This window comes from Strix uralensis, chromosome 11 (genome assembly GCF_047716275.1).
Source record: "Strix uralensis isolate ZFMK-TIS-50842 chromosome 11, bStrUra1, whole genome shotgun sequence".
In the NCBI taxonomy this organism is placed as follows: domain Eukaryota; kingdom Metazoa; phylum Chordata; class Aves; order Strigiformes; family Strigidae; genus Strix; species Strix uralensis.
Window position 1 is genome coordinate 13,939,553 of NC_133982.1, and position 15,567 is coordinate 13,955,119.

Below are 15,567 nucleotides of genomic sequence, written 5' to 3' on the forward strand. Positions count from 1 at the left end.
ATGTGGTTCAGTACAGTACCTGAGCAAGTCTTTCAAATGACAGTGTTATTAAGATAAACCAAGAAAGTTGCTCTATAGGAAAAATAGGTAAGGCCTATTAAGCTTGTAACGTATCTAAGCATACTGTACAGACCTATTGGCTGCACAGATCTAAGGTCTGGCTGAAAAACCTTCTGGTTTTAGGAGATTTCATACATTAATTGCCTGAGACTAGCAAAACAGCACTATAATCCAGAAACACCTTTTAAAGAAAAATTATGAAAACAATACGGATGTTATCTTCCCTCATTATCCAAATGAGTCTGAGCATCCCTACATCCAGTGCATCTTCCTGGGGGCAGAGTATGAGCTCCGGGCAGTAAGAGGGCTGGAACCTCCTCTAACAGGCACAGGCAGATGAAGCAGGAGAGAAGGGCTGGCTTTGTGCTGACTGGCTTGGGCAGGCAAACAGTGTGTGCCTTTCTCTGCTGCTAAACCACAGTCAGAGCTCCCTTCACTCAAGACCTGGAATTCCAGAACAGCATCTCAACCCACTGGTGCATTCTGGAAATGTGGAGTGGCAATGAAAGTGCAGTTCTAGAGCTACATTCATCAGATTGAACAGTGAGACTTCAATATTTAGAAATGTGCAGTTTCACAATGAATGATTGCAGACATGCTCTCTAAACAATGATAATCCAATTCGATATCACTCATTTAGACAGATACATTAATTATGCTCAAATTGCCTCCTATTGCTAAAATAAAAGTTAAATAATTTAATTTAGTATGGGAATACAGCAGAGGAGAAAGAGACAAAGACTTGGATTAAAAAGCTTATATGAATGCCAAAAAACAGAACAAGATGGTTCCTTACACACTCAGGAACCATTAGAACCCTTCAGCATTTTTTGCCAAACATGGTTTTATGTATTTTTTTTTATAGTGTTTTAGAAAGTTTTGCTAAGGCAACTTGTGTATTGACTATAATACAGCCAACATGCTGTATTATAAAGATAACAATAGCAAGATCTGACTAATGCGTATTAAAGAAAACACATTCACTACCATGGGAACCTTGTTAGAATTCACCACTATTTCAAGTAGTCTACAGGAAGCTTTTGTATTAAGACTTCTTCTCCTAATAATCTCTCTACTAATACTTCCAAGACATAAAAATTAATACTATAACAGAACAAGCACCCAGGCAACATCGTTGGCTTACAGCATTTTCATCTAAATAGGTCTAACAGACATAAGGAAACATGGTAGAGAGAACACCAGAAAAAGATCTCCACCACTTATGCCATCACTACAGCCAAGGATTTAGCTGGAACATTGAAACTAATTCACTGAAAAGTCATTTAAGTACAGTGAATGAATGTGGAAGAAACAAGGAAAAAAGGAAAAAACACAACGCCAAAACAACCCCATACACAACATTAAAAACGCAAACGTTATAAGAAATGTACCAAATTCAGTTGAAAGCTGACTTCATCTAATCTGGTCTAGAAGTCACACCAGAATAATTTTGTTGTAACAAACTGAACCATACTAAAATGATGCCTATACCAAGCCTTTGGGATTCATAGCTCTAACAGGAAGAGAAACAAGTTCCACCTCCCAATCTTCAGTTATATTGCAACTCTATATGTAAGAGCACCGACCATACCAGCAAAATAAAACCAGAGTTAGTTTAAACATTAAACTACACATAGGACTTGCCAAGTTACCGCCATTTACAGGAAAAGCTCAAGAAATCTTGCAGCATACACAAGACATTAACGTACAGTTAAAACTACTCTTCTCACTTCCTGCATGGAAGTAGTATATAAAATCCACCTGCAAGTAGAAATCAAACATTATCAGGAGAATTTGTTTTTAACCATATCTTACAGAGTCCAAGTTACTCTTACAATGATGGTCTGAAAACTCAAACTACATAATGAAAGCATTTCTTACACGTTGTGGGGCTTTTTTGCAGGACCCAAAAACATAGATGTAGAAGTTTTATTAGACTCCAAAATTAACAGCCATCAATCCCAAAACAGAACAAACTTTCCCTAAAAAGCATTTTACATGTTGAAATAATAGAAGTACATTTTCTGCTTAAAGTCAAGAGCAGCTAGTATTTGTATGCCTAGCATTAGCTACTGAGGATCTGAACATTTCACCAAATGGCTACTTGTATCACACTGAAATCCACTTTTGATCAACAAAAATCATGGCAACTTGACACATAATTTTGTTAGGGTTGTTTTTGGGGTTTTTTTTCAGAAGAAGAAATAGTCTTCTACAAACAAAAAAATGTCTTCCAGAAAATATGGAATAAATTACATCATATGCAGCACCCCGAATGTACTGTATATCAAGTTCCTCCTCTTGCATAGTAAGAAGAAACAAAAACTATCCTAATCCCTTGTTCAATATTGTATCAACTACAATAACTGCAGCTCAAACTTCCAAAAACACACATTTTAAATGCAGGGCTTACCCTTCAGAATTAATATACCTACAACAATCTTTTTCATTAATATATGCAATTGTTTCCTTGCCCAAATTTGTATCTGTGTCTAAGGAGATGGAAATGGGAAAGGAAGACAAGACCATTATAGAAAGTAGTCAAACCCAGATACAGAGTCTCAAGTAGGTAGATACATTAACAACACTTCAAAGTTTAAAGGTCTGAGACCAGAAATGCTTGTAAGTTTGAATCAAGGACTTTGAGGTAAGATGAGGCTCACTCTCTCTCAAGCATAAATTGATAAAGCAAGCCAGACACACTCAAGCTACAAATATAAAAAACAACTTAAGCAAAGGAACACCCTTGGAACTGAATTTTGTATCTTCATTCCACTTGTATCTTGGTTGAAACAAAACAAAAGCTGCTTTCTAGTTACTTAATGGCTGTTGACAAAATCCTGAAGGAAAACATCTGTAAATCCTAACACAGGTGGGCCAAAGCATTCATGTTTAAGCTCCAGTTGTATCTTTAAAAAAAAAATCTCACCTACTCCTTCCTTCCTCCCCTGTGGTCCAAACACTGACACATCTCTGTGGGTGCACTACATGAAACCCAATGACTGGGCAGGCTGTCCCTTCACTGTTCCAATATTGCTAACAGATCAGACTATTTTAAGATCAGCTAATTATGCCAGTGAAGTATCTTATAAACCATTAAGATTAAGCATAAGAGACCATGAAGAATTAAAAGCACTGAAGTACAGGTAAGACAGAAGTAAGAACTGTGATCTCAACTATTCAAGATAAGAAGCCTGGAGGATTCCTGGTCAGATTGCAACTCCGAATTCTAGTATGTACTTACTTTCTCCTGCTTCTAGCAGTTGTAACAAGCACAAAAGAAATTTCACATGAAGGGCTGTTGTTTCTTACACCTTCAGAAAATTAGTCATTCAAGCCTTAGAAGAACAACACACCAAAATCTTTGTGGCTTGCTTGTAGGTGTTATCGACATGCATGCAAGACAGACAGCTACAGAAACAAACATAAGATGCCTTAAAAGAAATAATCTGAGTATTTTTCCTTAGATCTCTAAGTTAGTTGCACAGAAAGTTTTCAAGAAGTTAATCAGATCACCTTCTTCATTAACATTTCATTAAAGGAATGCATGATAATAAAGCAGGTTGAAAACTCTTCTGAGAACTAGTTGCCAATATCTTCAGAAATATTGTGGTAGGTTTTATTACTGAACAATTCAGCCTTAAAAATACCATGTTTAAAAAAAATAGGATCCATAAAGTCCTCAATAAAATGATACGCACCTCTCATGGGGGGTTGGGGAGAGGGATTTTAAAGAAATTTATTATCTCTTAAGAACAAAACAAGATAGTGATTCCAACCTCTTGTTCCGTGGGGGGGGGGGGGGGGGGGCAGGCAGGGACAGTTCAGGAGGTGGTGGATATTAGAAGGTGTTAAAACATAAAATCTAAATGGTTTCTAGACAAACTGGTCTTCTGACTTACTTTCATGCAAATAAGCTCCTGCTGCCCAACCTTCAGAACACACGAATAAGGGAAGCAAACTGCTGTCTGAAACTGTATACAATTATGGTCCAAAGTCTGGCAAGGGAAAAGCAGAGGACAGGCAGATGTGGTGACGACCCACTGAGCTTCTATGCTAGAACACAAGAATCCAATCCCAAGTACAAATGCTGTAGAGTCAATTCCCTGCACAAAATCCCCAAACCTTTACAGAATTTTGCAAACAGCATCCTGACCAGACTCTCTGGGTAGAAAAAAAGTCACAAATGTTCTACACAAGTATCTTCCCATACACTTACAAACAAGCACCATGAGAATGAAGACTGATTTAAGATCTAACTTTATTCTGCTGAATGAATGAATCACAGCCTAATAGGACATTTAGATCAAATCATATACATTAAAAGCAAAGCAAATTAGGAAACTGAATGCAGAGTTTTAAACCATCCGACCTTTAAGCTTATTTTCATAAAATTAAATAAAAACACTTAAGAAAATAACACTGCTTACTGATATAAGATTAGGGCATTATCAATGATGGCACTAAAATCTTGAAGACAGAGCTGTCTATTACCCACTGCTTTCTAAACCTACTTTTCTAATAAAATGAGGTTTACATGTTCACAGTCTTCTCCCTCATTAACAGCTTCTGATTTAATTGGCCACATTCAACCAAGCGCAACAGTAAAAGTATCAATTATTTTTAAGACTTTATAAGAAGTGCTGCAGAATTTTCAACCTGGCAGTCGCACACAGCCTCCAGCAAAAGCACCTGACCTGCAGTGACCAGAGAAGCAGCAGGTTCACTCAGGCAGTCAGCAGGCACCTGTACTCAGACTAGCCACAGCTAGCAGGCCATTTAAGATATTTAAAGAACTTAAAAGAAATGCACTGTATAGAAGGAAAAGATCCCTTCCCTGAAAGATCAGGGAATAACAGAAGAGTCAAAAAAATAAAGGAAATGGAAGTTCAGTAAGTTTTACTACTTGCAAAACCACTACTTTACTACTACTGTTCAGACTATTTATAAATTTTCTTCCACGGTTTCTCCAAGACATATTTTAATATCATAAATAAAATGGGCTATAGTACACAGAATAAAAATTTTCATATATGCATTGCCTTTGTTCTTCCCTCTTCCCCATACCATGCTTCATCGGCTCCTCAGCAACCCAGTCATAAAGCTGGAATCCTTTTATCTCATGCAATCATGCTGGTTATGCTTGCCTAGAGCCAAGATTAACAGGACAGTCTACAGATCCTTTAATGACTTCCATCTCTTAGACAAAAATTAGAAGGTGAAAAGAAAAAAAAAAAATGGCAGCAAACCCCAATAGCACTCATTAGTAACATCAAGTTAGTTGTAGCCTAGGCTTGTTCTAAAGTATTTCTTCAGCCCTGTGGCAAGACCTGATGGGTTACACTCATTCAGAAGCTCAATCAGGACCCCAACTGCTGCACAGGCATGTTTGGATCACCAGAGGGTGCTGCAGGGGCTCATAACATGACTACACAGTAGATTTGGGCTTGAATCATAACCTTCTAACATGGGGCAAGTCCTTTTCTCAGCTTTCAAAAAAAGAGGTTTTTACTTGGGTCTCTTAGTAGTCACAACATTTTGATTCCCTCTCCAATCACCTCTTCTGAAGTGAACGACACTTATTTTCTGATCAAATCTGGTGCGAGCTTTATATAAGCACCTTGTGCTAACACACCATTCACTGTAAATATGCATGCACTTCACAACAGCAGGGTTCATGGACTAATTCTAGTGCATCCTCAAAAGATGGCTATAAAAACAAGCATATCACCACTAGGTTTAACTTGACAGTACAGGAGTCCATCTCCTCAGCAAAAACATATGGGGAATCTACAAATAGAGAAAAAAGGCTGCAACCCACTGAACTAGAGAAGTCTCATATATAGGGCATGCTAAAAGTATCTGCAGAGATTTACTGGAAAGCAGCTAGTGGGATAACTGTGAGCTATCAGGCTACATTTCACCTTACTGTGAATCCAAGTCTCCTATGTAGAGAAGACTGCAAAAAACAATTTAACTAGCAGTCACTAGGAGCACCCTTCAATATGCTAAGACAGTAATAGTAGTCTAAATTTTCAACTCTCCCATAACCCTATTTCATCTCCTGAACAAATCATTAGTCTTTTAAAGCACTTTCCTCCTATTTTGCATAAAGCATCTAAATGACTCCGGTAATCAGGAACATTAATAATGTATGTTTTAAAATCCAAAACTTTAAATCATTTGAATGCCTCGTTTTACTAGTTCCTTGAAGCTACTGAATTAACAAAGATAAACAGAAACCTTGACCAATAGTGCTTTTTTTTTTAAAGGAAAAAAAATCATTTGACAACTATCTTACAACAACTCTTGGTGTTTCTCACCTCCCCTCAAATTTCAACTCATATTAAACCCATGACAAAGGCTGGAGGACTTCTTGAATTTCTCTGTGTCCTTCACTGAGAACAAGTGTTCTGTATTTCTGTCTGATTTTGTAATAGAGATTTAGTAAAATAAAATCTGTTTAAAATTTCAGTTAATTCAATTGATACTTCCCATTACTTTTTGACAGCTATTCAGTTTTCATATTTTTGACAAACAACAAGCAGCTACTCAAAACTCAGTATTATTCTTTGATATTCAACAATGCTATTACACACTCTACATACTCCTTGTGAATTTTCAGAGTGTTTGTGTTAATAACTAGAATTTCTGCAAATATACCCATATTCCATATCTCCAAGATCCAGTGAATACCTGCCTCCACCTGCTGACCACATCTCTCTTCAGCCATTCGTGATTTTGTCTCCTTCCCTCGAAGGAGGAGTTTTAATTTTGTGCTTCCTAATGGAAACAGTTAATACTTTTACTGCTGCCACTTTTTCGTAGTCACGCCCAAGATCTCTCAAAGCAAAGATCTTCATATATGTTTCAGTGACAAAAAGTTAAGACACCACCATTTGGAATGCTACAAAGATAAGGAGAACAGGAGGACAAAACAAAACAAACAACACACAAGCCACAAAAACCGTAACGTTCCAAAAGAAACACAGGAGGATATTAAGGAAGTCTCTCAGAGGAAATCCTTCTTCTGCACTCAAAAGCTTCAAATCCCAAAAGCCAACTAGCCAAGTTACTATGTGTATTTTCAAACTCAGACTAACAAACATAATTTGAAAGCCTATAGGCTCAAAAACTTTAGCAGAAAGCGCTTTCCCTTTCTGTACACATCAAGTGAAATGGTGTATCTCTTGCTGTACCTTTTACTTTCCCCTCTTTTACTCTGAAACCAAAGGACTTCTGAGCATACGTTTAAGACAACTGAATTGCTATTACAGCCCCATATCATTACACAGTAATTTTAACAGCTTCAAGGAATAATAAAAATATTTAGTTACTGAAAAATTTAGTTTATTATCCTCACTGCATTACAATAGAAGAACAGTGATGATGGAACATCCCATTTTCTCAAATATTCTCAGAAGACTCAGTGCCTTGAAAGCTTACACTGGAAAAAGCAACATTTTTTAGTTGCCACATGCACCAACTTATTAGCAGTCATTCTTGTCAGCTTGCAGTTTTTAAAACAGGATGCATGCAGTCGTATCAGGAAGAGGCCTGTTGCTGTGAAAGAATGATACCAAAAACAAGATGTCCTTAATGTTGATAACTTCACACAATGTTTCTGAGCTATACCATACAAGTTTTCCACAACAGTAAGATGGTCAATTAAATACAATTCAAACATCTGGAAAAAGATGCCCACTTAAAAACACTATCACTTTTTTTTATATCTGAGAAAAAAAAAAAAAAAACAACAAACCTATTACAACTTCTTTCTCAGCCTCCTGGACTCCAGTGTTGCAGATTTTGCGTGACACAGCGGTGGAAGTCACCTTACCCTGACAGCTTTCAACAGTTTCTTTAATGGACACTGCCAAGGCAAGTCTGTTCCGCCCTTTATGACCCCTCACCTTTTTGTACGTGTGTGTATATTTGTGAGTCTCTCAAGGTTCAACTACTTGCTTACTCTCTTCTCTTAAAACTGTTTGTAATTCTTCCATATCCCATATTTTTACACTTACAATACCTTCTCATGCATCATAAGGGATACTAAAATGATCTCCTCAGAATTTTTTCTCTAAACTCTGTATGCCAACATCTTCAAGAAAGAAATGTTTAATAGCATAGTCACATCACAGCTGTTATAGATGTGCTTACAAAATTATGTAGCTAAAAGTGTAATAATTTATCCCCCTTGACCTTCCAAACATTGTCAGTAATCACAGAAAAATATAAGATCAGTCCTGTGTATATTGGTACAGCACTCAATACTGACACTGACCACAGCTTGCAAGTATTGCTGCAGGTATCAAGATGACATAACCACTTTACGTATTCTCACAGCTCTACGGTCAGCTTTCAAACAATAAAAATAACATTAGTCCAATCCATGAAATCCTTAATTAGTGTTGGAAGCAATATGGTTTTCAAATAAAGCTGAGTTTCAAAAACACTTGAAGGGATTTGAAGTAAATAGAAAAAATCCTTCTTCCCCTCTATTATCATCACAAAAATATCACGAGCACAAACCCACCTGTTCTACACTCCACTATTTTAGGTGGTCTCTGACCACTGCACTGAAGGCAAACACATTTTTCTCCTAGTTGTTTAGCTCTTTATAAAAACAAAAAAAAAAGTAAAAAGCCACAGTAAAAGATGCTTTGTCATCAATGCCTGGTACACATATACTTAACTCAAAGCAAGCACCTTTCCACAACTATGCTTGGCTGATAATTCCTAACACTTAATTTTTATCTTATTATACTTTAACTAGGCACACAGCAATACCTAGTAACTACTAGTGAAATTCAGCTGAGCACAAAGCAATACAGAAGGCACTTTTAAGTCTCTAGGTTGGCCCATAAGGACTTCGGCCGAATTCAAAAGCTCTTCAGGGACAGAGACAAATATAACTGGGAGACCTACCTAATTAAGCATCACTAACATTTTGAATATAAAGTACTTAATTCCCTGAAAAATAATTAAATTAATCACACTCTTATTAAGAAGGATGTATTTTTCTTCTCATCATATAGGCATGCTTGTAGTATTACAACACATGGGGAACAAAAACCATAGTGCTTTCTGTAGAAAAGGTTCTATATTCCCCTGCATCAGAACTTTGGAAAAAGACTGGCCACAAAATTGAGCTGTTTTTACCCAACAGTCATTCCTACCTAATTCTTCACTGCAGCCTCAGATTAAGGAGTAAAGAAGAATGGAAGATTACCACGTGTACCCTTTAAAATATTCCAACTCAAGGACTGTTTGACGGGGATTGAAATCTCAGGAACAGAGCTGTCTTGCAAGATATTAATTCGTGTCAAATGGAAACAAGAGCACACAGTTTATGTTTCTAAAGAAAAAGATACAAGTTAAAGAAATCTAGAAAAATTCTCACAGAACCATTAAACAGAAGCCCAAACAATACAGTTAATAAACAAAAATAAGGAGTCTCTTAATATGGAAGAAAAAAATCCCTTCCTTTCAGCTCCATAAGTAGTAATTTGAAAGATCAAGTGTTAAAGTAAGAATGCACCATATGAGGGGGGTGGCAAGAGGTAGAAATCTAGATCAGATGCTTACTTTAAAATAAACAAAGCAAACCACACTATTGCAGACTACAAACTTAACCCTCCATGGCATTATTTATTAGCTGATACTCTGCCACAGAACACATGCCGGGGGAGGGGAGGGTAATTGTCATATTACACAGTTGAAGTCTGTTTTTAATTCTTAGTAATACTACTTTGTTCAATCACTAAATACTGTATCAATGACCCAAAATGCATTTTGATTAGCTGTCAAAAAAAGTTCCTGAAGTCTTTTACTGGAAGGTCAACAAAATTAACTTGGGGAAAAAAAGTAAAAGAACGTCTTGCTGTAATCTTACAAAATTCATAAGACACCAAACCCACCTTGTAAACGTTCAGAGAAAAAGCCAGATGTATTTAGTTATTTCATGATCTGACTGCACCTTCGGAGACTTTATTCATTTCACATTATAGGAGAAAGAGTTAAACTAAACTCACATTTAGTACCACTTCAGTAACACATTGGCGAATCAATTCAAACAATTATTGCATTAGTCTTTCATGCTAGCCTAAAGCATACAAGAAAAAATAAAAAGAAATGGTGCATCTGTTTTCCCTGGTTACTTTATCAGAGCAGAAAGAATCAAATCTAAACACAAGACACGAGGCATCAAAGTTCACTCATATTATCAGGGATGGAGATTTTGACTTTTGTTCCATTTGATCAATTGAAGAACACATTATTACACGTGTCAAATAACAGCCTTCAAATACAAGAAATGTGAAAACTTGGATAAAGCAATTTTGCGTATTAGTTGCACAGCATGTATTTGGCCACATAATGTTCAAATTAATTCAAAATAAGTTTTGTTTCAGTGAGAAAGAAAAGTATGTCTCACTATTTTGCACACATTATCAGGCTGCTGTCATGACTGAGTAGGCCTAAAGCCTAAGTTTAACACAGAGTATTTAATCATGTGGCCTTTAAAAATAAAAATTAACAATTTGGTGAGGTGAATAAAATGTGCTACTGTTAGTTTTTAGAAAACGTAGTTTTTAAAAATTGAGCTGAAACAGACATCTCATGCAAGGCGTAACAAACTACAGTTATTAATAATCTAAGATATTTCTTATTTAGGCAAAAAAATTAGTTCCCAAACTAATACAGATTTGCACATCACATAGCATTATACTACACTACTTTTACTACTGTTAGAGAATTAATCAGCTGTGTTCTGTTATGCATGGCATGACTGAGAGCAGGCAAGGTAGCATGGCATTGTTCACAGACTTGCATGGTGCTTCTAGGCTCTCTGAAGCAGCACTTAGGCCCAGAATACACAGAATGACATCAACAAGTTATCTGAGAAACTTGGCTAACATTCTAAAATAAACCCCATAAAAGCTTTGCTGCCACATTAACCAGTTTAAGGTAAACCGCACGCACTTCAGCTCAAATAAGCTTTCTAAATAAGATGGGTCTTCTGCCATAATAAGCCATTTTATTCTCCAGAATTATTTCAAGTTTTAATTCAGCCACATCCTTCTCATCTTACTAGTCCAACATGACTCATTTCTATAGACCAATCTACCTAGCTTCATAAAAATCAATGTTCATGTATTTCTTCTTCCCTTGTTTTGCAGAAACAGTAATGTTATGTGAAATTGTAGGAATCTAAATCCAGGTATCTACACACATGCAAAGCATTCTATGGGCCCACTCCTTTACAGAGGTGAGGTGTAACCACACTGGTTTAAATACACACTTGCAAAACGGAGCAAAACAAGCAAACATACAAGCTAAAGGTTAATATATTTCTAGCATAGTTTACAATCCGTAAAAGCCTTCTCACAAATAAATCATTAGAAATGCCAGAATATTAGAACTGGTTTAGATGAGCTGCACTGGCAGAAAGAGAGAGTGCCATCTATGCTAAAATTGTTCTGAAGCAAATCCCGTCCCTCTCATTGAAGGGTTCTTCTCATTTACCGATGATACTCCTCTACTACTACTGGTGGACTACATCAACTGCAGATTTAGAAAAGAATTATGGAGGAGAAAAATAACCAACCAGGGCACTGGGTTATTTTCCTTCCTAAATTCCAAACTGGATGCCCTCAATCAAGAAAGACTAGTCTCCAACTGCCCAGCACTATTATAAACCCTTAATATCAAGACAAATTGTTTCATTCTCTTGTTTCTGTTTTGCTAAACAAGTATAGAATTTTTAAATATCATTTTATAATTACTCCCTTTAGTGACCAAAAGTGTTAATATTACACCCTTTACTACTATTCTAAATTATGTCATTAGGACATGTCACTTTGCACATTTTCTAGCACCTAAATGAAAAAAATATTTTAAAAGAGGAACCTCATACTTCTCCCCCAAATGCAAATCAGTTGTTAAAAAAACAAAGATTACATTCTTACACATAAGAGATAAAAAAAAGGTTTTAAATAATTTTTAAAACAGACAGAATATAGGAACATTGCTCTGACACCTTTTGCGCAAGCTGTTTAAACACTAGCTAGCAATAACAAGGCAACAGAAATAGCTATCAAAATATAGATACCTAGTTCCTAAAAATGAGAAAAAGACTTGTGTAAGGAACAATTATGAGTAGACAGTTAACATAATTAAGCTTGAAAGCTTATAGCCTTCCTTATGCTACATAAAAAAATTACCAGACTGTGAAAAAGGTTTAAAATAAATACTCTCTGTATTACCATTTCCACGCCAAACCACCTTTTTTTTCCTTACTACTGTTTACAAATTATCCCTTTCTGTTGCTCCTTTGTACTTCCCAGAGCCCCTTTTCCCCACTGTTCATAATAAATTTAGTCTTTGCATGACTACGGGACACAATGGTTTTACACTAAGCACTAAAAAAACCCCTGTTCTTAAATTGTCTTTTTTCCCTCTCCAGAACTCCAGTTTCTCAACTCTGAAATTAATCACCTGTCAAACAAGTCACTACGGCTTAGTTTTTAACAGCAATTCCACTCTCCTCGCCACCTAAGCATCTCAAAAGCAGGTAAAAATTTATTAGAAAACATAGTCCCATAAACTCAAAAAAATTACTACCTTTCCAGTTAGAAATAGAACAGTCTCCTTCCTTATCCTCATGACGTCTGCCCAGAGCTGTTAAACACAGAACCTTACTTGCAGTACAACAGAGCTTGTACCTTCAATCTTTTCCTCCTCTGGACAAAACATCCTCTAGTTTACACATTAGCGAACAGTTTCTCCTCCCATTCGCAACACACCTTTATGCGGGCTACAACTACTTCAACAATGTCTCCCTTCACCTCCTCCCTTCCCCGACCCCCGATCATTTTCGCTGCCGTATAGCACGGACAGACTCCTAGGCAAGAGCGGGGTGGGGGGATTTTTTTGTTTGTTTTTAAACGTGATGTTGCTTACCCAACGTGGCTGCCGACAAGCAGGACAAAAGGTACTTTTCCCCCTCGCCTTTCCAGGCACACACCCCCCGAGCGGAGAAGTTGGCCACCCGGCCGCAGACGGTCTTACCTCGGTGCTCCCCGAACGCCAGGGCCTCGCACCCCACCCTCTCCCCCCGGTGCACCAGCCCCCGGGCAGACTCCGCCGGCCTGTTCCATCACTGTCCATCCTCGCCTCCAGCCAGCGGGGCAGGAAGTTCGGAAAAGGGCCCCCCCCACCCCAGTCTCCCTCTCCGGCCGCGGGGAACTTGCCCACCCGCGGGACCCCGCGCCCGCCGCCCCCGCCCGCGCCCCTCCCCCGCCCGCCCCCCGCACCAACTTCCCCGCCAGCACCCCCCGCTCCGCTCGGTACGGCAGAGCGGGAAGGGAACGGCGGGGGGAAGGGGAGGGGGGGGACACCCCTCCTTTTCCCCCGCCTCAAGCCGCCCCCCTCAGCGACTGCCCCCGCCCGTCACCCGCTGCCCCTGACCCCGCTCGCTCGCCTCCCCCCCGCTCCTCGCCTCCGACCCGCGCCGCCGTCCGGAGCCGCGGGGCTCAGGGAACGCCCTCCCGGCTCGCCCCCAAGAGCAAGGACCCCCCTCGCTCGCGCACTCACCCGCCGCGTCCCCTCGCTGCCCGCCGCCGCCGCTCCTGCCTCCTCCCCGCTGAGGCTCCTCAGGAGACACTGACACCGGCGCACGGATACCCGCTGGGCGCTATTTTTGGGAAACAAGGCCCAATCGGGGCCGGAACTACTTCCTCTCTGTCACACTCTCCTCAGGCAGCGCCGCCGTCTCCCAAGAATATCCTTCCGCTCTTTTCTCCTGGCAGTTCGGACGTTGCCGAGGGCGCTCACCCGAGCCAGGCAGGGGCGGGACGAGGAGAGAAGCGGAGGGAAACACGAGGCGAACCTGCGCCCGGCGGAAGGGCTGGGGGCGCCCCGGTTTGAACATCTAACATCGCCGGATTATTTTGTTTTACATGGGGAGCGGCCGGGTCTACATTCTTCACCGCCGACCCAATCCTGCGGCGCCGCGAGCCGATAGGGCAGCGCGCCGGAGTGAAGGGGCGGCAGCGCCAATCACAGCGCCCGCCAGAAACAGGGGCGCCCGCCAACCAGAGAGCAGTTGGTGGGCGGGGCGTAACGAAACGTGGAGGCCTTGAGCGACAGGAGAGCGCTCAATCAGAAAGGCGGCGAGGGAAGCGGCAGCCAATCAAAGCCAAGCGTGCGCGGGACTGCTGCGGAGGAAGCCCTTGGCCGTGCCCCCGCCTCCCCAACCTTAGCGGCGGCGCATGCGTACTAAGGCCCGCCGCCAGTGACGCACGCGGCCGGGCCCGCCCCACCAGGAAGCGGCGCGCATGCGCCAACGCGCCGGCCCCCGGGAGGGCAGGGCCGCGCGCGCCCCGGCCCAGCGGCGACGTGCCGAGGGGTTGCCGGGGGCAACGGCTGCGGCGGGGCCTGCGGGCGGGCCCGGGCTCCGCGCCCCCGGGCTCCGCGCCCCCGCCCCGCCGCCTCCCGCCCTGCCCACCGCGTCCCCCCTCAGGAGGAGAAGGCAGAGGGGGAAAACCCCGCTTCTTCCGCGCAGCCAGCAGCGCGGCTTCCCCCCGCTCTCATCTCTCCAGCGAGGCAAAGCTTTGCTCTGAGGGTCCAAAACCGTGTCCTTGAGTTAATTAAAACAAGTCTCAATAAATGGTCCCTCAGCCTCTTGCAAGACCTCATCACCGGAGGATGCAGCAGGAGACCAACACCAGTTAGCATCTGCAAACAGCCCGACTAGTTCTTGTCAGTCTCACAGAAACCACCCCCACCTCCCCATTTTATACATATTTTTAAATTGTTTTTTGCCCGACTGGCTTTCTGTTAAAACCACTGCTCTATGCGGACATAAGCTCTGCCTCCGCTTTCAGGCTAAGGTGACAGTCCACCTTGGTTCCTCCTCCATCCGTCTCCACATTATCTTTCTCAGAGTTCCCATTAATTTTGCTTTAAGTAGAAAAGACTACTTGGGAATACATAATAAAAGACATAAAATTGGCGTCTTTCTCCTTCACAGAAGGCAGCAGCTGAAGAATGACCCAAAAATAAAATTTTGATGATAAAAAGATACTTGCCAAAAATCATCTGCGCTCTACAGCTTCTCCGGATTTATCCTGCAAGATACCCGCAGACTCGGAGTGAAACGATAGGAGCCATTTCAAAGCACTAAATCACCGATGGAGAGTGCACATCTCTGCTTCAGGACACGAGAATCAAAGGTGCATTCTCTGGAACATGGAAATCAAAGGGTGTTCCTGATATTTGGAAAACTCTATCATTAACTAAGTACAAAAAAGTAGCTCTACAAATAGAAAACAGGATGCAAGAAATGATGACAGTAACACCCAACTCACAGTGTGATAACCACATCATTGGAAGGAAAAAGGTAGATTCTCCAAGATCATTCCCAAAAAATGAATGTAAATTTCTGGTGTTTGTTTCCAAACATTTACTTCAAATGGAAGCAATAATTCACAGCTCACAGAAAAT

General features: G+C 40.6%; 1 protein-coding gene across 6 annotated transcripts in view; it reads right to left on the minus strand.

Annotated features, from left to right (window-relative positions):
- The window catches only part of MEF2A (myocyte enhancer factor 2A), a 93,252-nt gene extending 79,232 nt beyond the window's left edge, over nucleotides 1-14,020 (minus strand). For 2 of the 6 annotated variants that reach the window (XM_074880765.1, XM_074880763.1), the window contains exon 1: nucleotides 13,657-14,020. The gene's annotated coding sequence lies outside the window, so the exon portion shown is untranslated. The remainder of the gene's footprint in view (nucleotides 1-13,656) is intronic. The other 4 variants (XM_074880769.1, XM_074880767.1, XM_074880766.1 and 1 more) reach the window with 3 other exon arrangements.
- Nucleotides 14,021-15,567: the final 1,547 nt, after the last annotated feature.